The sequence below is a fragment of the Eptatretus burgeri genome, chromosome 16 (assembly GCF_056783735.1).
Source record: "Eptatretus burgeri isolate ZD-2024b chromosome 16, Ebu_testis_v1, whole genome shotgun sequence".
Lineage (NCBI taxonomy): Eukaryota > Metazoa > Chordata > Myxini > Myxiniformes > Myxinidae > Eptatretus > Eptatretus burgeri.
In genome coordinates, this window is record NC_140976.1 from 63300245 (window position 1) to 63327744 (window position 27500).

The following is a 27500-nucleotide window of genomic DNA, read 5'->3' on the forward strand; positions in this document are numbered from 1 at the left end:
AGGGTTTGCCCGGCTGTATTTTCAACGATTCATCCGTAAACTTGACAAATCCAAGATGGCCACCATCGCTTATAGAAAATACCTAAATTATTGTATCTCTCGAACTACTTGACCAATATCAATGATGTTGATGTCTATATTAAGGATTTCACATATGCTTGATCAGTTGGAATAAGTTTTAAGTTGATTGTAGGTCAAGGTCATGCATTGGGACAAAGGTCAAGGTCATATTTTGACCTATTGGTGCAGAAATAGGCATATCTCACGAGGTAGACTTGGTCAATTTTCAGAAAATGTTAATGGTGGAGGCATTTCATGTTTCAGGTGGCAAACTTTTTTTTTGAGATGTATTTATAATATCAAAATTGATCTAGGAGGTTTGCCCTGCTGTATTTTCAATGGTTAACCCATAAACGTGATAACTCCAAAATGGCCACCACCAAAACATGAAAAATTCATTTTTGTCATTTCTTTGGTGCCAAACATGGTAAGAACATAAATAAAACATCTGTTTGTATGTTTTTAGGTACAATGAATCCATTGAGACCATTATTTAGACCTCAATATGTCAGGTTGTTGCTGGTGGATTCACTGAAGCTACAATCGTCAAGTCATTAGACCCAACACTAGACTTGTCTACGCTTGAGGCCAACCATGAGGAAGCTGATACATGCTTAATTTTGCACTGTATCCATGCTCATATGGAGTCAATGGTTGTATCAGTATGTGACAGATGTCCTTGTGTTGCTGCTCGCTCACTATGACAAAATGGGATGTACGACTCTGCTGATGAAAGCTGGCACATCAAAACATCCGAAATATATCCCAGTACATGATATTCATCGTCAGGTACCTATCGACCAAGTAGCATCAATGCTAGCTTTCCATGCAATCACTGGATGTGACAGTGTTTCCCAACTCAGTGGTCACAGCAAGAAGACAGCCTGGCATGTCTTCCAGCATCACCACAGCAACTTGAGCCATCTGGGAAAGGGCCACTTAACTGAAGAAATCTCAAAATCAGCAGAGAAGTTCATCTGTCAGCTATATGGAGTACCCGAGGCAGACACATGTGACAAGGCACGAGTTAAACTGTCCTGCATAGGACAAGTGCAAGAAGCTCTACCTCCAACATCTAATGCGACATGATTTCACATCATGCGAAGCCATTACCAAGCCAGTGTCTGGAATCAAACCCTCATGCCGTCTCCAGTTCTTCCCACGGTCACAGATATGGGTTGGGATTGCAAGGATGGTCAGTTAGTACCAAGACTTCTCTCTCTACCACCTATTCAAAAAGCATGCTCAGAGATCATGTCATGTGGATGCACCAAGGGATGCCTGAGTAAGCTCTGTTGCAGGAAAATGCGCTTACCATGCATTGAAGCTTGCAAATGCCACAAGCATGCCGATGAATGTCGGAACATTCTACCTGATGGTACATAAACTAAGTCCTCCACACACACGTAGTAATGTAACATTACAATATAATTGTGGACATATAAAAGTTTATATTTTGTGATGTTAGATACTTATATTTCTGTAATGTTTGATAGCCAAACCAAAATCCATTACAATCCAACCAGAATCAATGCCACCATCTGGAAAAGCATATAGTTTGATCAGAAGAGCTGGTGCTGAGGACCATGCTCCACCGGTTGGTCAAGTGCTGGTAACCTCTTACCACACTCTTATTAGGCATCTGATCAAGTAATAATTATATAATAAACCAGAACACTTTCAGTTTTAATCAATGTTATCAGTTAAATCTTTTCACCTGTCTAGTCTGTGTTTAACTTCAATTTTCAAGTTTATATTCACATATCGGATCAAAGGTCTATTCTAAAATATGACAAGGACAATTGAACATTGAGTTGCTAAAGGCACTGAAATTTTAAGAATACCATTATACAGGCACATGATCATTCTCAGTAGATCATAAAGTACATGATTTAGAATGTTGATGTTATATCTAGTTATTTTGTAAAGGAAAAGGGAGTTGTCATGATCGTTATTTTCACTGTCTCATGTCATGTTTGCAAGACACACTAAAGAGAACCTCATTTTGGAGTTGACTTCCTCCATGCTGGATTCTGTGTTTAATGTGGTGCATGTTTTGAAGAATTACAGCTTGTAACAGGCTTTAATGAACATTATAAGATATGTGTCATGCATTTGTTGATATTCGATTTAAGCAGTTTATAAATTAACAGTCTTGCCAGCCGTTTCTGCTTTATTGATATGCAAAAATTCAGTTATGATTTCCCATTCATTATGAAACTCATTTGGTAACTGTACCCCTCTTCCACATTGATCAATGACAAAATATAACTATAGCTGTATTCATTTAAAGTCAGTATATCCCACATCTGAACCATGATATTATGATAAAGTTGTCACTCATTTAAAGTCAGCCAGTGATAAAATTTGCCCTAATGTGGTGGCCATCTTGATTTCTTAACATATTGGGGTCTAAATAATGGTCTCAATGGATTCCTTGTCCCTAAAAAGATACAAACAGATGTTTTATTTATGTTATTACCATGTTTGGCACCAAAGATATGAAAAAAATGAATTTTTCGTGTATTGGTGACGGCCATTTTTTATTTATCAAGTTTATGGGTTAACCATTGAAAATGCAGCTGGGCAAACCTCCTAGTTCGATTTTCAACATATAAATACATCTAAAAAAAGTTGTTTGTCAGCTGTAAACATGAATATGCCTCCACCATTAACATTTTCTGAAAATTGACCTAGTCTACCTGCTGAGATATGCTTATTTCTGCACCAAGAGGTCAAAATATGACCTTGACCGACAATCAACTTAAAACTTATTCCAAATGATCAAGCATGTGTGAAAACCCTAATAGTAATATAGACCAACATCATTGATATTGGTCAAGTAGTTCCAGAGATGCAATAATTTAGGTATTTTCTATAAGCGATGGCGGCCATCTTGGATTTGTCAAGTTTATGGGTTAATCGTTGAAAATACAGCCGGGCAAACCCTCTAGATTGATTTAGAACCTATAAATACATCTTAAAAATTTGTTTGCCAGCCGTAAACATGAAATGCCTCCACAACTTTAAATATGTGCATTTTCCCAGATTATACGTGAACTACAATTGGAATGTACCCTTTAGACCATCTCAAACCTTTTTAGCACACACCACAAATTCACAAACATCTATACGTAGTTTTATTAAAAAACACAGACTGTACATTTTTCAGCAAGTTATTCACAAACTCAACCCACCCAGACGTGGGTGGGTCGAGTTTTTATAAACACCAGCAGAGTACCCGAGGGAGTGGAAGGAGGGAATAGGAGGAGACCTGGGAGGACTCCGTTCCACCTTCTGGAACCCGCATAATGAGATAACAACCAACAACAAACACACAGAGAATTGCTAAATTTGACTATGATTTAATTTTCAACTCGATGTGTTTGAATTTCCCATCTGAGCACAATCTCAACCAGCTGAAGAGTGGGATGTAAAATTATTTATTGAGTGATGGTGACCACTCGTGCTTCTATTGGATGGAGTCAAATTTGGTTTTCCACATCCCAGTAGTGAATCCACATTTCATCACCGGTTACCAGGTAAGCAATGATGTTGGCAAGGCATGCGTTGAACAATTCGCAAAACACATGACATGATGCCAGTCGTTGCTGTCAATCATGAGTGCTCAGGTTTATTTTGCCGATACCATGTACATGCCTGAGCGTTTGTGGATGAAGATGAAAATGCTACCTTCAGAATTTCCAACCTCTGTGGAAATTCTTGTGACTTTCACACGGAGGTCCTTCTTGATGAATGCCTCGACCCCGGAAACAGTTTGTGGGTCATCACATCTGCTGGTTATCCTGACCTCGGGTCATCTTCAAGCGACTCAATTGTCCTCATACGCTGCCTACTGTAGACTCAGTCACCCATTGGGATTCTGTAGAATATGAAGGCGCAACCACGCCAAACACGATCACCACAAATAATTGGATTTATTTGAAGTGGACACGAAGCCTCAATTCTTGATTTTAGTAACATGTAAATTTTACCAGTCTTTTCAAATATATTTAAGATTGAAATGGTAACAAAAACAAGGGAAAACAACATGCAATGCCAGGTTAATGAATTGAATATTAGACAAGTCTGGAGACGGCAATGGTTCACGAGCGGTATTTGACGATGTAGATTGTTTCAGAAGTGAAGGATGAGACAATGTGATAATTTTTGACCAAGTTATGAAAATGATCAACATGATGTGGTACGAGTGACAGGTTATTAGCTGCAAAATGTCGAAAACCCGGTTTCGTTCAACAATTTTCAAAATTTGACCTTTGCATAACCTTTAAAGGTCACAAAACAATGTTGTGGACATTAAAATAAGGAAACAGGATACGTGCTATAGCTTATTGGAGTTAATTCGTCGAAGAAGGTCAAAAACCCGGTTCGATTCCCTCAACTTTGAAAATTTGACCTTTGTGAACTTCAAAGGTCAAAGCTCAAGGATTATGACCTTTGGTGCAAAACTTCCGCTGGAACATTCCAGGAACAATATAACGTCATATAGGCTATATGGCATTTCGCACTCCTCGGATTATCCATACGTTGATCAAATCAGCGTAAAAACAAACTTGAAGGGGGCGCCACTGGCAAGGTATTCGAGATAGAGCAAAATGATTTCAAGACTTGAGGTGGGGAATGACCAAGATTATGCATAAAAAATATTGTCATATTAGCTCTCAAAGTTTGGGCGGTCATATGATTTTTATGTCAAAATTCGCCATTTTCTATGTTCGTGACCTTGTGACCTTGACTTTGGGACGAAAATGAAAAATCGACCTCCGTGGGGCTATGCAGGTGCCATTGAGCTAACCAAATACCAAACCCCCTGCCAGATTCGACAAACCTCCTCGGATGTAAATTACAATCGGTTACCCCTAAAAACACGTTTTTTGGGCGTGGCTCCGCCCATAATGGGCGCACCACACCCATTCTCAGGAAAACACAACTAGATCATGATATAAACCTCCCACCAAAATTTCATCAGTATCGGATCAAAACCCATGGAGCTATGCTCGGGACAGACAGACAGACAGACAGACAGACAAGCTGTTAGGCGGACATGGGTAGTCGCCTACCCAATAGAACCTGACGCGATGGGCCCTTTCGATGGGGGAATGACCTGAGGATTAAGCACAATAAAATTCATGATTCCAGCTTCAAGGGTTAATGCTGCAGATTGTTTTTTCGTTAAAATACCCCCACATTTCGAGGTTTTTCGGCCGTTGTTAGGCAACGGAGGGGTCCATGGCAAAGGTTCTTTCTCACACATAACTAGGACATACCATGAACCTACCATACCAGTTTCATGTATATCTGACTCATAGTCTCTGAGATATAACGAACTTTGTTTTTTTATTGTTTTCGACCAGGGTTCATTCAAAGTCTATCTTCTCTGACATTTTTCATAGGATCCGGCTGGAAATTTTTGACAATATGGCTGAATGTACTGCCCACAGTCGCTCGTGGCCCGATTTTTGATTTTCGAAAAAATGAATTTTTTATGATTTTTCAAAAATTTCAAAGTCCCGTTGCTAGGCAACGGTGGTGTCCATAGCAACGGTTCTCATTTGCACACAACCAGGTCATGGTATGAACCTACCAACAAAGTTTCATAGAAATCACCATTGTATTAACGGAGCACTGGACCCAACAGCAGACAGACAGACAAACATATCGACGGAAAAACTGATAATAAGGGTAGAACGAATTTCAAAATTTTTTCAAAAAAAAAATTAATTTTTTTCGACTGGATCGACTACCCAACAGACACACACCAATAATGAATATTGTGGTCACTTACTCGTGAACCAATAACATCCCAAGGAGAAGAGTAGAGAAACTAAGAGATCAGAATGTAAAGGAACATTTCTGTCGGGAACTTATGGAAATGAATCTTGGAAACCTTATAGTATGAGAGGATGTAAAGAGTTGTTGGAACTCTTTAAATGATGGACTGCTGCGAGCTACTGAAAAGACGTGGCTGGTCGAAGGGCCCAGCACGACATGAGGCTACATGGTGATGTAATAATGAGGTGGATATGGCAATTCAAGAAAAAAGAAAATTGTTTAGGATTTGGAAAAAGGGAGGTGGTAAGGAGGAATACTTAGTGGCTAAACATAGGGTAAGAAGGGTAATTTACAAGGCATGAGTACACGATTCACTTTCAGATGTGATAAATAATGCAGACAGTAGAAGAGAGATATTTCAGATAGCAGAGCAAATGATCGGTCAAAATAAGGATCTCATAGGAGAAGAATGTGTGAAGGATGACATGGGAAATGTACTGTTTGATCATTTGGAGATTAGAAATGCTTGAAGGAGTTCTGATGAGCACCTGCTAAATGTTCATGTTCATGGTTTCAGCGCCCACAAGCTCATCGCTGGACTTGGTATTCCAACGCTGGCGGTGTGGCAAAGGAGATTGACCATGTCCTCATTGACGGTCGTTGGAGGATGATCCAGAACTGCAGGGTCCACCGAAGTGCTCAGTTCCTCAATACTGACCACAGGCTTGTTGAAGCAACTCTAAAGCTGCACCTTAAATCCTGGAGAATGGTACCATCCCAGCCTAGGCTGGATGTTGGCAAGCTCAGGGATGAGAGAGTAGCTGAGGAGTTTGCGAACAGGCTGAGTGGACACTTGGGGGGTCTGGGTGCTTTGGGGGTCCTGAAAAGTTGTGGAGTGCCTTCAAGACCACCGTCCTTGATGTTGCCGGTGGATGTCTTGGAACTCACCGCAGGGCAAAGAAGAATTTTGTCTCTCAAGGGACACTGGATACCATTGACCAGAGTCGCAGGGCCAGGCTGAATGGCAGAACTGAGCTGTTCAGGGAGCTGAGGAGTAAAACTGTACGTGCACTGAGGGTGGACAAGGAGGCCTATGTGCGAGTAATCTGTGAGGGGGTAGAGCATCACCTGTGGAAAGGTGATTCTCGTCCCGCTTACAGGGGAATTCGCGCATTGCGTTCATCCAAGCCCATCCCTCGGAGCACTGCAGTTAGAGCAGAGAGTGGTAGGCTCTTGACAGAGGAGTCTGAAGTGAAGGCCTGCTGGGCCGGTTACTTTGAGTGGTTGTACCAGGCTGATCCCCAGCTGTCGAGTTGGACGTCAAGGGTGTTACAATCCCTGTTGCTGACCCTCAAATCAACTGTGGTCCACCATCGCTTGTGGAAACACGGGCTGCGGTGAACCAGTTGAAATGGGGCAAAGCTCCAGGGATATGTAGGATCCATGCTGAACTTCTCAAGGCTGGTGGAAATGCTGCACTCATGTCGTTACATGCAGTTTTGTGTTCTGCCTGGAACACAGGCATCATCCCAACTGATTGGAAGAGGGGCCTTGTTGTTCCTCTCTGGAATGGGAAGGGTGATCGCCAAGACTGCAAGAACTACCGAGGGGTGACGCTGCTCTCAGTGCCGGGCAAGGTCTTTGCTCGGATAATTCTTGATAGGGTTCGCCACCATCTGCTTGAGCACCAGCGTCCAGAGCAGTCAGGCTTTACACCAAAGAGGTCAATGATTGACCGTATCCTTGCTCTTCGTGTCCTCACCGAACGCAGACGAGAGTTTCGGCAGGGGCTGCTTGCAGCCTCTGGTGATCTCTGTAAAGCGTTCGATTCAGTGAATCGGGATGTCCTCTGGAGGATTCTTGGTCTTTGTGCGGTGCCACCAAAACTGATCGATCTGATGTCTGAACTCTACTCTGGTACTGAGAGTGCTGTGAAGTGTGGTGGTACCATGTCTGACTTATTTCCAGTTGTTACTGGAGTTCGTCAGGGGTGTGTACTGGCCCCCACACTTTTCAGCACTTGTATGGACTGGATTTTAGGATGTCGGAGAGATCAAGTTGCGGTGCATCGTTTGGGAATGTCAAGATCTCGGACCTTGCTTTTGCAGATGATGCAGTCATCTTTGCGGAGACTTTAGATATCCTTTTGGGGGCCCTCGAGGTGCTGAATGAGGAGTCGGAGCCACTGGGATTACGGGTTTCTTGGCTCAAAACTAAGATCCAGGTTTTTGGTGACATCTTGGATGCTGCTGTCCTGTCTGTGTCTGCTTGTGGTGAGGATGTTGAGGTCGTGGAGAGATTCACTTACCTTGGCAGTGATATTCATGTCTCTGCTGGCTGTGAGTCAGAGGTCAATAGATGTCTGGGTCGGGCCTGGGGAGTCATGGATTCACTGGATCATGGGGTGTGGCGCTGCCGGTATCTGTGCGGGAGGACGAAATTCCGAGTCTTCAGGTCCTTGGTACTTCCAGTCTTGCTCTATGGATGCGAGACTTGGACTCTGACCAAGGATCTGAGACGGAGGCTTAATTCCTTTGGTACCAGGTCTCTTCGGAGAATCCTTGGCGATCGCTGGTCGGATTTTGTGTCCAACGAGCGGTTGCTGAGAGAGACTCGGATGAGATTTGTTACCTACATAGTCCGTGAGCGTCAGTTGCGGCTGTATGGACATGTGGCTCGTTTTCCTGATGCTGATCCTGCTCACCAGATTCTCTCAGCGAGGGAGTCTCAAGAGTGGAGGAGGCCAGTGGGCCGACCACGTGCCTCGTGGTTGCAGCAGGTTTACCATCATCTCAAGGAGATGGGGATGGGCTTGGCATCTGCCTGGGGGATGGCCAGACGGAGGCCCCTGGAGTACCGGTGGAAAGTGGACGCAGCGACGCGTTGTTCTGGCACATGCTCCCATACCTGACCTGACCTGACCTGACCTGCTAAATGAGGAGTTCCCTTGGAACAGAGATATTCTGGAGGCATTCGAGCCGGTGCAGGGCCCATCACCTGAGATGAAGAATGAATGGGTGAAGAAAGCCATCGATGAAATGAAGGATAATAAAGCGTGAGCAACACTGGTATTGTTGCAGAGATGCTGAAGGCATCTGGTGATATTGGAGTGAATTTAATCACTAAATTGATAAATGCAATTATAAGGGAAACATGTATCCCAGATGGCTGGTAGAACAGTGTAATGGTGAATATTTATGAAGGGAAGGGGGATGCCTTTGTTTAGAGCAATTATAGGGGTCTGAAGTTGTTGGACCATGGAATGAAAGTGGTTGAGAGAGTCATGGATAAATTGATAAGAGAGAGTGTTAATATACATGAAATGAAATTTGGTTTCATGCCAGGAAGGGGCACAATCAAGGGGCACAATTTTTTATGGGTTGGCGATTACAGGAAAAATACCTGGGGAAGAAGAGACAACTGCACTTTATATTTGTGGATTTGGAGAAGACGTTCGATCGGGTGCCTCGGGAAATGGTGCAATGGTCCATGAGAAAGTAGCGTGTGGAGGATTGGTTCGTTGGGGTAGTCATGGCAATGTATGATGGCCCAAAAACCTCTGTGAGGGTAAATGAAGTGCAGAGTGAGGATTTTGAAGTGAAAGTGGGTTTTCATCAGGGTCAGTCTTGAGCCCAATCCTGTTCATCATGGTTCTTGAGGATATATCACAGGATTTTAGAGGAGGCTCACCTTGGGAGCTCCTGTATGCTGATGACTTGGTGCTGATAGCTGACAGTGTGGAAGAGGTAATGGGTAAATATGCAGGATGGAGGAGGGTATGGAGGCCAGAGGACTGAAAGTGAATAAAGGGAAAACGAAAGTACTGATTAGTGGTGTGGGAGAAGGAAGTGTGGAAAAAGAGGGAGGTGGCCCTGTGCTGTCTGAAGAAAAGGTGAAGGTAGCAATTCAACATTGTGTTAATCCTGCAACTGCTGTGTGTACAATAGGTGTAGTGGCATCAGGGTTAGAGTGCAGGTGGCACCTGACTTCAAATGTGCTGTTTGCGCAGGTAAACAAGTTAACCCAGTTAGAGCAGAAAAGTTAGTTGATGGAGATATCTCTCTGGAACGTGTCGATAAATTATGTTGCCTTGGTGATATGATTAGTGCAGGTGGTGGTGTGGAGGCAGCAGAGAATGCAACAATTAGAAGTGGCTGGAGGAAGTTAAGGAAGTTGTTACCCCGATTGACATCAAGAGGGACCTCTCTCCAATTAAAGGGAAAACTTCATGCAGCTTGCGTTGGAAGCATGATGTTTTATGGTAGTGAAACATGGGTGATAAAAAAGGAGGATGAACGGAGGTGTGAACAAAATGAAGTGAGAATAGTGAGGTGGATGTGTGATGTGACACTGAAGGATAGGAAATCAAATGTGGAATGAACAAATAGGTTAGGTGCAGAAAGCATCAGTGAGGTTATGCGTGGAGGTCGGTTGAGATGGGTTGGACATGTGGAAAGGATGTGGTTGGGTAGTTGTGTGAGGAGGTGTATAAATATGAATGTGGATGGAAGGAGAGGTCGAGGCCGTCCGAGGAAAAACAAGGGATGTGTTGCTGAGAGATGATCTTCGAGTTAAAGGCCGAACAAGAGGGCGAACAAGGGATCGTGCAGCCTGGAAATCAGCCATTCGGTGAACCACGGCTTACACATGCAAGCATGGAAACGGTCATAAAACGATGATGATGACGAACCTCTGGATTATTATCAAAGGTCTAAAACAACATGCAATGCCAGGTTAATGAAATGAATATTAGATAACAAGCAAATTAATAATGATCAAATAAATGAAATAAGAAAAGTCGATTCTAGAATTCCTGTGAATGCCCAGATGTTACAACTTTTGAAACGCCTTTTGTATTTGACTAAAATACTGTTGTGATGCAGTGCTCTGACAGGATGTGTTGCATCATGGGGCATACGACCCAATAACAGAATCCTGAAGCTGGCTGTCCTGCTGTAGTCATGTTCATGAATATGACACCTAATTGTGTATTTCACGACAGAGGGTCTGTTGGTCTGTACAACGCCTCGATTTCCCAAGCTGTTGATGAAATTCTATCTGTGGATATAAAAAGTGCAAGATAAGTATTTAAGATTGAAATGGTAAATACAAGGGGAGTAAAAATGCTCCATTGTGTTAATGGAGAGTCAAGCGTCATGAATGAACCAAATCTGATGTGTGTGCTAATAGTCCATTTGCCAGAGAAGTAACCTTGTTGTCCTCAAAAGTGTATGGTTTTATGGTGGTTTTTTGTTCACAGGCACGCATAGACAAAATTAAGCTTGGTTGCCCGGATGGCAACGATGGGGAAATCTGTTATTTTTGCGCAAATACAAGATGGCCATCATCGACCGGGCTGAAAATATAACTTTTTAGGTAATGAACTTAAAATTACACATGAGACATCTTTTCCATATAATTTTATCACGAGGAATCGATATTTCACCTTATTTTTTGATTAGAAGTAAATTTGAGGTCAATGTTCGAGTTCCTGGCAATTGTTTGCCGTGTGAGATACATTTTGAATGACAACAAGGTCACTATTCTGACAACTGGACGCTCACATACGACATTAATGCGAGTTACTAATTCATTGTTTTGTTTTTACAGATATGGCTGAATCAAGGTGCATTCTTCCCGTGTGTCATGGTGGAGGGGAATTGAAGAAATTCGCTGATCAAGGGATCAAGACATTGATCTCCTGTGCCAAAGTCCGTGGAGATGAAGAGCTAGGTGAAAAACTACAGGACATTGTTGATGGTGGTGGTGATGCTGTTCGCATAGAATGTCACAAAGGATGCTACTGTACTTGCACATCAAAACAAAAAATTGAGAGACTTCGTAAATCACAGAAAAGAAAAGCTGAAGATGATTGTGTTACAGTGACAACAACATCTCGCACACAGGCAACAGACAGTGGTGTGTTTGTTTACAAACGTGACTGCATTTTTTGTGGCAAAGAATGTTTACCTGTTGATGACAAACGTCCAGAAAGATGGGATCGTGTTCGTCAGTGCATGACTAAAGAACGTTTTGACAAGGAAGGTAATCCCATCCCAACTATGAAAGATGCCATCATTAATGCTGCTGAGCAACGTAATGATGAAGTAGCCAGAACGGTCAAGTTACATATTGGATATTTGGTTGATCTCCCTGCGGCTGAGTGCAAATACCATGTACGCTGTTATAACAGTTTCATTACAGTCCCTAAATATGCTGATTTGCCAACTGGTGTTGCAGAAGAAAGTGCCCTAAAGAACGTCATAGAGCGCATGAATTGTGACAGGTCAAAGATGTGGAATAGCGTTGAACTGCATTCCCTGAACTGTGATCTTGGTGGCAAACTCACTCGACGTGATATGTTGAGCAAACTAACAGACTGCATGAGTAAGGACGTTATGTTAGTTCGGGTAGATGGATGTGCTACCATTGTTGGTTTTCGTGAGCCCATTGCTAACCATTCTGAAAATGGTTAAAGTGGATGATGCAGATGAGAGGAGTATTGATTCTGTGGTAAGGCAGATCAAGAAGGAGGCACGCTCAGTCAAGTACAACAGTGCCAATTATGACCTCTCAGAATTTACACAAGCCAACACAATCAAGGCAACAAGCCCAACTTTACTGAGGTTGATTTCAGACTTAGTGTCTGGTGGTGAAATGACCAAGAAATCACTAAGCCTGAGCCAGTCAATTCAGTCATGTTACAGGTACCAGAAATCAGACAACATTAGAACTGGCTGTCAAACTACTGCACCGCCATGGCAGTTCTGATGTTCTAAAGCTCCTTCATGAACATGGGTTCACAATGTCATATGAGGTCCTGAGATTCAGGAAATCCACTGCTCATTTTCTCAGCGACAATGCTCAGCTTCTCCACCAATTCATGCGATTGAGTAGAATGCGTTAAACCATGATGAAGCAGACATTACAATGATCTCACACCTGCTCATGGCTGCTGAATGTAATGCAAGAGTGATACGTATCCTCTCTGATGACACTGATGTTTTTGTATTCATGGTTTACTGGGTTTACCAGCGCAACATCCAGGCCACAGTGCAGATGGAAAGGTGGGATGGAGCAATTTGGGATATCAACACCACCTGTGACCAGCTTGGCCCCAAGTGTCTGCAGCTTTTGGGAATGCACTACATCACTGGCTCAGACACCACGTCATACCCATACGGCAAGGGCAAAGTGTCAGCCCTGAAGACACTGAGAGCTGGCAATTTCCCTGGTTTGTACTCCGCACTTGGCGAGCTGAACGCAAGCCATGAACAGCTCATGGAAGCAGGGCGGACATTCTTCTGTGCCCTGTATGGTCAGCCAGAAGGTACCACGATGAGTGAGATGAGGTACTACATGTACAGAAGGAAGTCTGGCAAGCCCCTCAAGCTCATGGCATGACCTCCAACTGAGATCAATCTCTTCCTACATATTTTGCGTGCACATCTACAGACAGTACTTGCAAAATCAGCTGATCAGCAGGCCCCATCTGAACTTGACATTACAAAATATGGATGGGACATCAGAGATGGAATCCCAGTGCCAGCAACTTCTGCTACTCCACCAGCCCCTTTGGACCTCATGGATGTTGTGTGGTGTGGATGCAAAGCAGAGGGGAAGGCCTGCAGTACTGCAAGTTGCCATTGTCACCATGCAAAGATCTCCTGCACGCTATACTGCACTTGTGGTTGCAGTGACAAGTGCTTCAACCCACACAAGACTGTAGAGGACAGTGAAAGTGAAGTGGAAGAAGGGAGTGTCGAAGCAGAACTGGAAAGAGACGAGGATACGGAAGGGAACGAGTACAATGAATGGGAATGAACAATACGTAAGTTGTCCACTCGGCTCTATGTCCTCTGTTCCTAAGATGTCCAATATGATGACATGACAATGTGTATGCCTTCTGATTATCAACATACTGTTGTAAACCATTCATGACTTCACTTTTGCATTGGTGTTGCATAATTTTCAGCAGAAAATAGTCATGGACATTTCATGTGAACCTCTATTTATTCCTAAAACGTAAAAAATAACCCCAAAATTGAATTCCTCATGTCAAAATCATATGGAAAAGAGGTATTACACAGGATTATATGTTGACCGATTAAAAACTTAGCCCCATCGTCTGACCTGTAGTGGCCATCTTGAATTTATGCAAATTACAGGACTTCCCCAAGGTCGCCACCCCGGCAACCAACCTGAATTTTATTAATGGACCCATGTTAGTCCAAAACAATCATAAAACCATACACTTTCCACATCAACAAGGTTGACAATGGAGCACATAATAACGGCAAATGGACTATCACAGGAATGTGTATAATCGCTCATCAGTGTGTGTATGTAATATATCATGTATAACATGCGTGTCATTATCATCATCAGCTATTTTAGATCTACTACTGTACAAAAGCCTCAGCATGTTGAAGCCATGTTGCTCTGTCTCTTGCTTTGTTGTTCCAATTCACTCTTCCCCAATATTTGTCTTTCATACCTCAATCTTTGTTGTGGCCTTCCCCTGTTTCTGTTGCCATTCATCGGTCTCCATGTTGTTACTGTTGTTGCCCACCTGCTATCCGACCCGCTAACGTGTTGGGCCAATTTTCATTTCCTATGTTTGATTATTTCTAAGATATCCTGAGTTTTGGTTTGTTCTCTGACCCATTGATTTATCTTTCTATCTTTGCATGTTACACAACATATTATGTTCCTTATTGGGTTGTATTGTGCTGCTGTTAACTTTTTCTCCATTTTTGTTGTTAACACTCAGGTCTCTGCCCCATAATTGATCGTTGGAATAATACACTGATTGAAAACTTCCCTTTTCGGACATATTGGTAAGCTCATGATGTCACTGAGTTTTCCATATTGTCTCCATCCAAGTTTGATTCTTGTTGATTATTTTCCTTGAGGTTAAGCTTTGCCCTGGGGATGTGTATTCTTCGACTTCTTCTCTTTGGTTTCCATTTATTACTTGCAAAATTGAAGATTCTTCAAGTTTCTTGTTCAGTCGATTTTGTTACTTGGCAAAAAACCCAAAAATTTGGACAAGGATGTTGATCGCCTCCGTTTGTTTGTTTATTTGTTTGTCTGTCCACTTGCCTCCAGTCCAAACTGCTCAAACGATCATTCTGAAATTTTCAGAGATTAATACCACCGACCCTGCGACGGTTCTGCATTGAAGTTTCTTAAAATTCGGTCGACCGAAAAGGTCTACATAGGACAATAGGCCAATTTGAGCCCAATTTTCTAAAATCTTCAATTTCATCTGATTGACTTGAAACTTGAAGACCATTTACATGTCAGGTCGCCAAATTCAACCACCTATTAATTTTGAGATAAACATAGGCTAAAAGGTCAACATAGACCAAAAGGTCAACATAGGTGTAATTTCTAAAATCCTCAATTTTAATCCAATTAACTTGAAATTTGAAGAGCATTTGCATATGAGTTGCTGAATTCAACCTCCTATTCATTTTGAGATCAACTTCGGCCAAAATGTCAAATTGGGCCAAATTTTCTAAAATCCTCAATTTTCATCCGATTGACTTGAAATTTGAAGACCATTTACATGTCAGGTCGCCAAATTCAACCACCTATTAATTTTGTGGTAAACGTAGGCCAAAAGGCCAATTTGGGCCAAATTTTCTGAAATCCTCAATTTTCATCCGATTGACTTGAAATTTGAAGAGCATTCTCATGTCTGGTCGCTGAAGTCAACGACCAATAAATTTTAAGGTCAAAAGGTCAACACAGACCTGATTTCTAAAATTCATAGATTGGGCCAAAAGCTAAATGTATCATCATATCTCAAAAAGTTGTGGACAAGTTATGACAAAACAAGCTGGATGAGTTGAATAGGTGACAAGAACAAGCGGATTAGATTTTGGTTTGGATCCAGCCCATCAGGGGGATACAAAAAGTAAACTGTTCTACCTGGGAGAGGTATGCGCTATACCAAGTGCCATTCTACTTTGTGCTGTTTTGCCAAGTTGTCACTCATGGAGTGATTTTTCATTATTCTTTCTGTTTGTTTATCGCCTAAAGGTCACAATTTTAAACTGATTTTCATGAAACTTTACCACATGGTAGAGTTTGTCATAAGGAAGAAGCTTGTTGTTGTTTTATTTTTTAGGTTAAAACGTAAAAATAGGCCAAAGGTCAACAACTCAGGTGAGGTTTCTAAAATCCACAATTTTCATCCGATTGACTTGAAATTTGAAGATTTATATTTCAGGTGACTGAATTTAACCACAAATTATTTTTGAGGTCAACATAGGCCAAAAGGTCAAGATTGGCCAAAAGGACAATATAGGATGAATTTCTAAAATTGTCAATTTTCATCCGATTGATTTGAAATTTAAAGAGGAGTTGCATATTTGGTCATTGAATTCAATCACCATTTATTTTTTAGGTCAAATTTGTTTTTTGTATTTTGCAAGTATCGTGCTCTGCACGACGTCGTCTTCTTCTTTTGATTTCTCCATGAGGTACAAGGGGGTACATTGCTATGATTATTCACCTGTTCATCTTCAGCCCACACTTCCTGCTGGTTTTGGCAAGTTCTCTGAGCATGATTTCAATTTTCTCTGAGCTATATTCTCTGACTTCCAAAGCCTGTTTATCACCGTGGCATTCTTCCTTCCACCCGTCATTCTGTGTCTGATATCATATTCATCTCAGAAATGCTCAACATCTCGACCTCCCTCAGTGAAACACAAAGGTATAAAAATTTGACAATATTCCTTTTTTGACCGAAATGCTTAATTCTGTGATGTTGGTGAAAACACCAAGTACATATATAATATTTGTTTGAAATGTGTTTTAATTCAGCTTGTGATCTTCGTGTTTTTATATTTGTTTTAACATGATTCTTTGTTGCTAATCTGATGTCAACGTTGTGTCTATCGGTCTTCTGGCTGTCTTTACCAAGGATGTTTTCTTTATAAACTGAAATTAAAATACTGTATTTTGAATGTATGTTTTGTGGGAAATCTATGTGCCCAAACCAGGAATCAAACCCAGGTCCTCTGCTGAACCGTACCAGTGCTCCACTATTTGGACGACCCACCGACTGAGCATGTAATTCTCCCACAAATGGAAACTCCTCTCTTTCCGAAGACCTTGCCGTGGACAAGCCGCCGCTGCTCCTATCGTTGGCAGTGAGTATCCCAGAAGCAGTGGCATTTGTTTATATTTATTATATTTATTTATTTATTCATTTATTTTGAGGACCTTGCAGATATACATGTCTACCTGTGTGCGATAATCACGATTCATGTGCATGTGTGGGTGCTGCTGCCACCAGTCGTCATCGCCACACACCATCCCACTGAAGCTTGATCCCATCAGTTCACGAAAGGAAGGAGTCACACCGCAGGATGGAATTGGCAAAAGGGAGCCATCCTCCGTGAGAGTAACAAAGAGCACCAAGCTGAGGAAGTTGACAAAGTACCCGAAGCCGAGGTGTGTGCATGTGTGTGCATGCGTGGTGGAGCACGTGGGAAATCTATTAAAATGACAGTTTCTGCATTTGAATAACAGCACAACATAGTTTAGTGGGAATCAAAATGGATGTGCTGTGTGTCATCACGTATTCTGCCTAATTCAGAGCATCGGTTCTGCTGAAGCCGTTTCATGGCTCGAATTACAATCCTGGGTGGTTCACCACTCCCACTCAGCAAGTCAGCACAGGAATTTGGAATTTGTTCATGGTGCCAGCGATAGCTCGCCTACTCTTTGCAAAAGGCTTTAATGTCCACCAACTAATGCTGGCAGATCGGACTCCCAGTTTGACATCCATCTGAGGATGGCACACACATTGATGAATCACCCTACCTGTGCAAGGGGGGTCCTGGGGGTCTGGACCACCAATTTTGGAGGGGAATAAAAAAAAACTCATGGCCAAATCTCCCAAAAGGCAAATAAAAAAAACTTTTTTGACATATACGTACAAGATAGAGGTTCGTGGAAGAGCGAGAGCGGAATGGAAAGGAACAAAATGGCAAGGGGGAAACACCAACAGCAGAATAGAAGTGAGAGTGAGATCGAGGGAAGGGGAGAATGACATATTGGGGTCAACAAGCTGCATCCAAACTGAACTAGAACGGCACTCGATAGAGTGCATACAGGCTCCACCAGGCTGAACAGTTCACATTTTGTTTCCCACCATTTTAATTATTTGTATGTAGCCTGTGGCTGCTTGGCTGCATCACTTTCTGGGGGTGCAGCTGTGCAGCTGATGGAATATCCCTGCTACCAGCATGCTGGTACTCATTTTGCTGACCTTGAAAGGATGATTGGCTGAGTCAACCCTACCTGGTGCTAATTCAATGGAGGGACAGGGGCTTGAACTCAAGAACTCAAGACAGGGGCTTAAAGAGCAACCATATCTCCGCCACTGAGACGTCTCAGCAAGTCATCGTCTTCTAGAATTGCAGCACACTCTCAAACACGTTTGTCTGTTTTGAAAGTAGAAACCTCATGAAGTTTCTCTTTTCTAGATTACCGCCCACAGAAAAAGCAGAGATTTTGAGAAATTGATGATGCAGAACTTGACCGAGTGCATTTAGAAACACCAGATGTACCTTCACCTGCATCATCAGCCGGTATATCTTTAGAACGCTTCCTTGCACGCTCAAGTTTTGTATTGTTGTACGTAAGCCTGTATGACCTATGCCAACGTGCATTATGAGCAATGAAAGCTGCCTCGACACCATGACCTACGTCCAATGTGTCAATGTTTATCGTTCTAAGCAGCAGACCGAGGTTATTAAACTCGAGGAGATTATCAGCCAATGCTTTGTACCCTGCAAGTGTTGCTTCACCTTGTTCACCTTTTCGTTACCTGGCAAACTGAACCTTTTCAGTGGTGTTCTGTTGACAAAGAATGCAGAGTTCCCACTGAGTAACTCGACCCATTTCAGCATCTGGCTTAGATGGATCCACAAGTTTGATGCGCTTTGCCATCTCCAGTTGCAGATGAACGGGCCTATGTAGGGTTGATCACTTGTGCAGTCACCATAACAATGGATGATGTCCCTGAAATGAGTAGATGCATAATTACTACCAGTTTCATAGTTTTATCAATATTTTAAAGCATCAAAAATTTATTTGTCTCTGAAATGTGAGCATAGACCTTTAGAGCAAAATAGCTGGGGCTGGCGGGATTTCAAGATGGCAGCCACAATTTTCAAACATTTAATGTCACCATTGCATTCCTAGAGCCTTAAAACGTAGTTATAGGCATTTCAACTGTCTCGATATCTGTACTTGTTTTGGAGATATTTAACAAAACAGGTCCACAGTGGTGGCCATTTTGAAATCCAAGATAGCCGCCATACGGGGTGCAATTTCCGGTGGCCCCTGGACTAAAAATCATTGTATGGTGTTACTCTAACCATGTGCCAAGTTTCATGCTTTTAAAGGAAAGTGCACAATCGACCTGTTTTTTGGAGCTAAGCCACCCCACGAAGGTGCTCTGGTTCAAAACTTAATTTTTCAAGATGGCGCTGCCAGCCATCTTGGATTTGGGCCTCTGGCAAAAAATGCCGGGATTTTTTGGAGGGACATGGGGGATACATTTTTTATAAAAGGTCAATAGAAGTCAAATCAATCATGAAACCTTGCTCGCCAGAGAATGGTCACAGAATTGAGGTTCTTGACCTAACTACTCTTACATTTGGAACATCATTCAGTGACTCAGCCTAATTACCAACATGTGATTGCTTCTAACAGGTGATTCATCTGCTGTGGAGTTTGTTGCAAGCCTGCTCAAACTGGGAAATGGAGCCATGGAATCAGAAAATCAAGATGGAACTATCTTGATGAACAACATTGGGAAAACAGTTGCAACATTTCAACAACTACAAGATGCAGTATTTCCAAATATTAAATGTAACTTCCATGACCACAAGTAGCGATGCCAAAGAGCCATCTTGGCACCGAAAAATGATGCAGCCAATTCCACAAACAGAGGCCTTCTTACACAGTTACCTAACACTATGCAAATGTACATGTCGGTTGACACTGTACCAGACACAAATGAAGCAGTCCACTACCGCACAGAATTTCTTAACTCTCTGGAAACACCAGGTGTACCTCCTCACAATCTGGAGCGCAAGATTGGTGCACCCATCATACTTCTCTGGAATCTGGTCCCACCAACTCTTAAATGGAACACGTTTGGCTGTCAAGAAGCTTATGCCACATGTCATTGAAGCCACAATCATGAATGGCCATGTCGCAGGACAGGATGTCTTCATTCCACACATTGCAGTCATCCCATCTGATTTGCCATTTCAATTTCGAATGCTCCAGTTCCCTGTCCACCTCATTTTTACCATGAGTATCAACAAGGTACAAGGACAATCACTCAAAGTTGTTCGCCTCACCCTGCAAAGCCCATGCTTTTCTCATGGCCAACTATGTTGGTTGTTCCAGAGTTGGCAATGGCAAAAACCTTTTCATCTTGGCTCCACATGAAAAAAACATGCAACATTGAGTTTCCTGAAGCTCTCCAAGGGTTTAAAAAAAAGTCAAACACTGATAAAATGTGATGTGAAATCCTCAGTGCTGAAAAATGAAAAACAAAGAAAGAAGAAAGACAGAAAGAGGAAAGAGAAGAAAGGCAAAGGCAGGCAGAAGAAGGAGGAAGATAGAAGAAGCAGGAAGATAGAAGAAGCAGGAAGATAGAAGAAGCAGGAAGACAGAAGAAGGAAGAAAACAGGAGGAAGACAGAAGAAGGTGGAAGACAGAAGGATGAAGACAGAAGAAGGATGAAGACAGAAGAAGGATGAAGACAGAAGAAGGATGAAGACAGAAGAAGGAGGAAGATAGAAGAACAAGGAAAAGATGATGACAAAGAACAAAGGAAGAAGGAGAGGCAGATAGAAGTACACAAAGATGATAAGGAGCGAATAACAAAAATCCAAAGCAACTGAAACTTCTCAACAACAAAAAGCAAGATTAGAAGCAAGCACAACAACAATGACGGCATTCCACCCTCACGTACTTGCGATCTCCCAATCAATGTGTTGTACTTCAGTTGGTTGTCTGTACTATCTGGTTCAGGAGGACACAATTCAAGCCGATGAAACCTTTGCTGCCCCTGTGTGAAGCGGGGCCATCGCCGTAAAATACAAAACACACAGGAAATGGCACTTTGTGTTGAGGCGCGGCGGTGATGGTTATGTTTAACCCTCGACCAGTCAAAGATCCCCGGGGGGTTAAACACGGCAAGGTAAGCCTTGGTCTTATTCGCTGTCTTCCACCCGTCTCTCTCTTTCTCTTTCCTCCCGCACGCTCCTCTCTGCCTCCCTCCCTCTTTCACCCCTCCTTCCCACCTTCTCTCTCCTTCAGTCCCTCTCTTACCCCATTCTCTTAGTGAAACATTCCCGAAGATGATAACACATCATGTGAGCTAAATATTCCCGACGATGACAGAACGTGTTATCTAAACGTTCCTGACGATGATAACACATCTTGTTCGCTAAATGTTCCCAACGAGGATAACACATCATGTTAGCTCAACATTCTTGATGAGGATAACACATCATGTTCGCTAAACATTCCTCATGATAATACATCCTGTTGGCGAAACATTCTTGACGAGGATAATACATCGTCATGTTAGCTAACTATTCATGACATTGAGAACACATCATGTTAGCTAAATGTTCCCAGTGAGGAAAACACATCATGTTAGTGAAACGTTCCCCATGAAAATGAGTAATTTCTCAGAGGAGCACGTTGCCACAGTTCTGCATCATGTCCAATTACAGCATTAAATGGAAAACTACATTAAAAGTTGATTGACTGATGGATGTGGAAGATGAGATGTTTCAGATCGAGAGACCAGCGGGTTTGGGAGCCAATCTGGAGTTCAGGCAATATGGAGCATGAGATGGGGTAAATGGGTTTCGATGAGAACATAACACACTCGATACCAAACTGCTCTGATAGTGCATACTGTATGATATAAGGAGTAGGTAGTGTGCTGGACAATTGGTTGGACAAGGGTGAACAACTGGCACTGGCCCCCTGGGATTACAGCTATTTAATGTTATATTTTGAACACTGAATTAGACAAATTGTACGGAATCTCATCCCTATTGCACATGCGAACACAGGAGTAAATTAATTTAATTAGCTTATCTGCCTTATTATTTTTTTCCTCTGCATGCCTTTATGGCAGTCAAACAAAAATGAAAATCATTCTAAATGGGAAACTTACCATTTAGGGGAACCCAAATACATTTTTTTTTTTCTGAAAAACCATTGTGAATCATTCATCACGGTCTACTTTGGCAAAAAAAAAAAATCAATTTGTTTTTTACCCTTCAATCACAAAATGTCGAGAAAACGCCCGAGAGTGGATTTTCAATATCGCCAGTGACATCACACCTTGAAGCCATATTGATCTGAACTATGGGTTACATCAAAAAACATACTGCATGTCAAGCTCGGATACAGATACTGATTCGTGGGATTTTGAAGAAACTTGTGGAGACAATTAATAATGAAAATGATTTTGGGTGGATTGTTGGGCCGTGTCGTATCGAACCTTGTGCGAATGATTCAGAGGAAGAGGCGGAAGTGTTATTGAAGATGAAAACGCTGGTCACATGATTACTTCAGCACTGGAAGGTTTTAATTTCCGTTATATTAATGGTTTATCAGTCAAGGATTTTGCATTCATTGATACATCGGTTTATATAATACTCGAGCCGAAATGCTCATCATTGCCCGACAGCCGACACCACGAACAAAATGGGCGACGAATGCTTTGTCCCACCGTCACAGAATGACCAGGTGTCTTGTGTGTTATGGGATCATCCCGTTTCATACTTTTCCTGGATGTCATTTGTGTCCATGCTGTGCCCCACCATCATGTCCGTGAGGTGTCAATTACCCTCCTCAGTGAATGGGGGATTCTGAAGGAGGGAGGAGGGTCAAATCCTCTTGGAGCAGTGGATGATGTCCATGCTTTCTCTTCACTTACAAAGAGATGGTGGTTCATTTGATTTGTAGAGGTTTGTGTTGATAATAGATAATTAATTATTTTCATGTGTTCTTGTATTTTGTCGACCCGATCCACACTCAGGTATTTATGACAAACCTTGTCCAATTTCTGGCAAAATGAGGCTGTTTTGGCCATTGTTGTGGCATGAAAACTGCTCGCTTCGTATCACCATTTCAGCACCAATTACGGATCGACTCGGCATATTTGTGGAAAATATGAAAATTATTTGCCGTTTGAGTTGAATCGTAATGGGATATAACCCATACACAAGACGGATCTTGTGGTCTACTTCTGGGTGCGACGTCACGGGCATGAGGCAGGCAGGGGGTGGTGAGGCTGGTGTGGGGTGTGGGCAGTGGGGTGGCAGGCATGGGGGTGCATGCAGGTGTGAGGCTGGTGCGAGATATGAGCAGGGGTGAGGATGGCGTGCGTTGTGGGCATGGGTGAGGCTGGTGTGGGGGGCAGTAAGGTTGAGGCTGGTGTGGGGAGTGGTGAGGCTGGCGCAGAGTGCGGCAGACATGAGGATGATGCACAGGGTGCGGGCAGGGATGAGGATGACACGGAGTGCGGGCTGGCATGAGGACGATGCACGGTGCGGGCAGGCATGAGGATGACACGGGGTACGGCCAGGCATGAGGATGATGCACGGTGCAGGCAGGGATGAGGATGACACGGGGTGCGGGCAGTTGTATGGCAGGCATTGGGGTGCAGGGGGTGGTGAGGCTGGCGTGGGGTGCGGGCAGTGGGGTGGCAGGCATGGGGGGTGCATGCAGGTGTGAGGCTGGTGCGAGATATGAGCAGGGGTGAGGATGGCATGCGGTGTGGGCATGGGTGAGGCTGGTGTGGGGGGCAGGAAGGTTGAGGTTGGCAAGGGGTGTGGGGAGTGGTGAGGCTGGTGCAGAGTGCAGGCAGACATGAGGATGATGCACAGGGTGCGGGCAGGCATGAGGATGAGGATGACACGGGGTGCGGGCAGTTGCGTGGTGGGCATGGGGGTGCATGCAGTTGGGAGGCTGGTGCGGGCAAGGGTGATGCTGGCGTGTTGTGTGGGCAGGGGTGAGGCTGGTGTGGGGTGCAGGAAGGTTGAGGCTGGCGAGGGGTGCAGGCAGTGGTCAGGCTGATGTGTCATCATCATCCTTCTTTCAGGCAGATATTAAGCCGGGAGTCCTGTCTTCTCGTATTTGCTGGTGAATGTTACAAACTTCTCAACCACTGATGAACAACTTTGGCTGAAACGGCAACCTTGAGGAAAAAACACAACTATATAGATAAATATATATATATATATATATATATATATATATATATATATATATATATATATATATATATATATATATATATATATATAATCGAATGAGTCAATACAACCTGTCGGTTCACTGAGGGAACATTAAGGGGTTGGGGGGGGGGGCGGTTAAGAAAAGGTGGAAAGGAGGGAGAGGGAGCGAGACAGCAGGGCGGAGTGAGGATGGGTCAGGGATTGAGGATGTGGAAAAAAAGCAGCAAACAATGCATAAATATAACATAGAACAAATAAAACATAAAAATGAATTAATTTTTCAGAAGTGTTGTCATGCTTGGGGTTGGATACAGTGCATATTGTTACGAATCTGGAAACCATGCGCACTCAACATTCAGGTCCCAAAGTCAGTTATTCCGGTAAGTACATGTGAGATCGGTTCCTTTCCTTTTTGTCTTGCGGGAGACTCGAAAACGTGTGTTGTGACGTCTTTAGTTAGGTTATTCCATCAACCATCTACATCCCATCTGCGGACCCAACCAGCCCATCACGCTCCATCCCCACAGACGAACTCCTCTGGTCCGACGATTTTCTCAGGGCAGATCCTGTTACTCTCTGCGCGAGCGAGCCCACGTGGCCACAAGGAGTATTCGGGGCTTCCGAGCAGGGGCTACGGCTCCGCCTCAGAAGGGTGCGGCCGTGGGCCAATGAGGGACGGACAGCGAGATGATTCTCGCCAAGGCCCCGCCCCTTGTGGGAGGAGACATCGCCCCCGAGCAGTGCCAGAAGAGTGGTGGAAAAACGGGAGCGGGGCGGACGGAAGGTCGTGTGTCGTGTGTCGTTGTCGCGAAGAGTTTAGTGGACAAGAGTTCTGTGGACAGGAGTGGAGTGGACGAAAGGAGCCGTGGTTGTTTTGCCCTTGTCGGTGGCTGCACATGGACGGATCAGAGTTTGAGTCCCCGACGAGTCGCCACGCGGGTTCCGTCCCGAACCACGAGCCTGGTACGAGCTCCCGGACCATGCCCCGATGACCATTAGCCACCAGGTGACGCATTTCCGAGCACGCTTCCCTGCGACGGCAGGTACTCTTTTCCTCTGATCTTTCTTTTGTTCTGAGTGTGTTGGGCCCGTCTTTTAAGTCGGAATTGCTGAAGTGTTTTTATTTGCATCATTGTAAATATTCCCTGCTTATATATTCGCTTCAAGTCTCGCTTCTCTTGTCTTTTATTTTCTGTGAATAAAGAAATTGTTTAAATCTTCCAGTTCGTTTCTGCACTTTCTATGATTGACCGAGCATGGTTCGGACTTGAGAATTAGTGAAGCCGTTTGGGCCGGTAAGTTGTCATTTGGTCCGGCGCGGCTTTGGTAACTTCCGCTCGGTTACGCCCGATCCGAGTCGGTGATGGCGACTCGATTCGGACAAAGTCGGCTGAGGGTGTGGTTTCCCCGGTAGTTGGACGGCGAGAGTACTCAGGTAAATTGGAATAAGACAAGTGGACCCTACCTCACGCCTTCGAAATATTGGTGACCACGGTCCTCTAAGTCCGTGCTTCTCAACCGGTGGGCCGCGAGGTCGGCAAAAAAGAAAAGAAGAGAAGTACATAAAAAGGATCTGATCTTACTTACAGTGTAAGACTTACACGACACAGCTGGAATTCAGCTAGGTCTGTTTGTACTTGCGTCTTTCCGAAACCGTCGAGCGAGCGCGCGAGAGAGAGAGATAGATCAAGTCATTTTGTGCTTACGTACGTCATGTTTATGCAGTGGTGGTTTTAATACGCATATTCGATCTACATGTAACTGTCATGTGAATGTACTATATCCGTGTGTGTTGTGTACGTGTGCATTTATGCGATGTGTGTGTATGCATGTACGTGCCTTGTTAGGTCATCTCTATCATCTCATTAGAGATGACCTAATAACCCCAGTCTCGAAGTCCGTCTGTCCGTCCGTCCACAATCAAACCGAGTGGAGACAAATAACCAATAGTGGAATGGATAGAGGTGGATGAGACATGCACAACGATACAACTTTCAAGGTCGTCCAAGGTCGAGGTCAACGTCACGAGGCTGTCAAAGTTGTGAAAATCGTCGATTTCAAATCGTATCTCCTCCCTCATTTATCAAGAGAGATCAAATGTTATGAGTGATTCAGATACTACGGACTATTATCTAGAACAACACGAGCCATTTTTTTGAAATTTGCTCTTGTTCCGATTTTATAGCCCTTCAAACTTCGTTCTGATTCCCCGTATGGGCCGTTCATAAAGTACGTACAAAAATAAAAGTATTAACTTAAGAACCGGAACTCTCCGAGACAAATATTACATTTGAAGCTTTTGTCAGATTTAACTAAAACAATGGAACACAAGTTTATATGCACACTTACTTTCATTTATGACATTAACATTGTCTTGAATGTCAATTTGTACTTTTATTTTCATAAATGACGTGCTGTGATATATAAAGAAAAAGGTAAATTACACCGCTAGGGACTGTATTGTCATGGCTTACAAACATCGATTCATAAGGAACTGCTGGCTTTGCAAGCGATTAGCGATGTATGAGCGGGTGGGTGGTTTAAAGCCCGCGTACGGGCTGCGTACAGGGGTGGGTGGGTGGTACGACGGCTGCATACATACTTTATGAAAGTGGTGTCGGACTACATGAAAGCGTTTCAGAAGATGAAGGTGAGCCTGTCGTCATTGCGAGGGGGAAAAATATCCCCGTTCACAGGAACATTTTCGACGTGATGTTGAATCCGTGGACATCAATAATTGTTCCATATTACTGTATTACCGTAGTTAATAATTACTGATGCATTTGAGATAAATCTACAGTTCGTTGTAATCTTCAAGTATTGTGATGTGATATGAGACACATATGGGGGTGGGTGGGTGGTCACTAGCCTGTATACAGAGGGGGGTGGGTGGGTGGTCACTAGCCCTGTATACAGAGGGGGGTGGGTGGTTTTGAAACCCGGAAGTAGAGCGTACGTACTTGATGAACTGCCCCTATTCCAGTCTGGCACAGAGTTACTTTCGACCTCTGGCAGAGATGACCGGCACTCCCGCTTGGGGGTATTTTACTTAGTTCATGCATTCACGAACTTGAAATTTTTGTAAACTTTTCAACTTTCGCGGATAATTTCTTGAACCGAAAATGGATCGATTTTTGAAACGAAAGTGTGATGGAGAAGACAAATCTGCTACGGAAAAATCTTGAAAGGTTGTGGTGAGGAAATATGACCCCGATTACATTAATTATGGATTCACGATGGCAGACAGTGATGTTGAGCCAAAAGCACAGTGTGTTGAATGTGCTGAAATCCTGTCAAACGAGGCGCTTAAACCGTCAAAGCTTCAGAGACACTTAAACA

At 43.4% G+C, this 27500-nt stretch overlaps 1 protein-coding gene across 2 annotated transcripts in view; it reads left to right on the forward strand.

Annotated features, from left to right (window-relative positions):
* Nucleotides 1-23002, forward strand: part of LOC147011197 (uncharacterized) — an 80115-nt gene extending 57113 nt beyond the window's left edge. The window contains exons 8-12 of one of the 2 annotated variants that reach the window (XM_085859063.1): nt 10737-13684; nt 14627-14693; nt 16869-17018; nt 17165-18464; nt 19594-23002. The gene's annotated coding sequence lies outside the window, so the exon portion shown is untranslated. Of the gene's footprint in view, nt 1-10736; nt 13685-14626; nt 14694-16868; nt 18465-19593 lie in introns of both variants that reach the window. The other variant, XM_085859062.1, reaches the window with a different exon arrangement.
* The last annotated feature ends 4498 nt before the right edge of the window (nt 23003-27500 follow it).